Raw genomic sequence first — 485 nt, 5'->3', positions numbered from 1 at the left:
GAGGAGCCTCAGGCTGTGAGCCTGGAGGTCAGGGCCAGCAGCAGGAGGTGGGGGGGGGGCCCTGGGAGGGGAGGGCAGGGCTGGATGAGGAGGGTAAGGCCCAGGACGGGGGCGGAGCCTCAGGCATCCTGCCCTGAGGGTGGGGGGAGTGGAGACCAGGGGAAACCAGAAGAGCGACCAGGAGGAAACGCCGTGCTGCCTCCAAAGCCCTCACCTCGCAGGACAGGGCCCCGTCTGCCCGGGGCAGGGCCCCCCCCAGGACAGCTCCGTGGCCTCTCCGTGTGGCAGGGGGTGAGGAGCAGGGCTGGGGGCCGGTTCCTTCCCGTGACCGCTTCCTGGAGAAGCCGAGCGCACGGGGGAGGCACAGGGGGCTGTGGGGAGACACGAGTGGCTGGGTGTTCCGGGGGCACCGGCCCAGGATTCTGGGGTTGAGGTACCTGTGCAGTGACCAGCCAGGCCCGGCACCACCACCAGGCTCTGGGGCC

This window comes from Myotis brandtii, unplaced genomic scaffold, assembly GCF_000412655.1.
Source record: "Myotis brandtii unplaced genomic scaffold, ASM41265v1 scaffold743, whole genome shotgun sequence".
Taxonomy (NCBI): domain Eukaryota; kingdom Metazoa; phylum Chordata; class Mammalia; order Chiroptera; family Vespertilionidae; genus Myotis; species Myotis brandtii.
The sequence above is the reverse complement of the archived record's forward strand: the minus strand, read 5'-3'. Positions refer to the sequence as shown.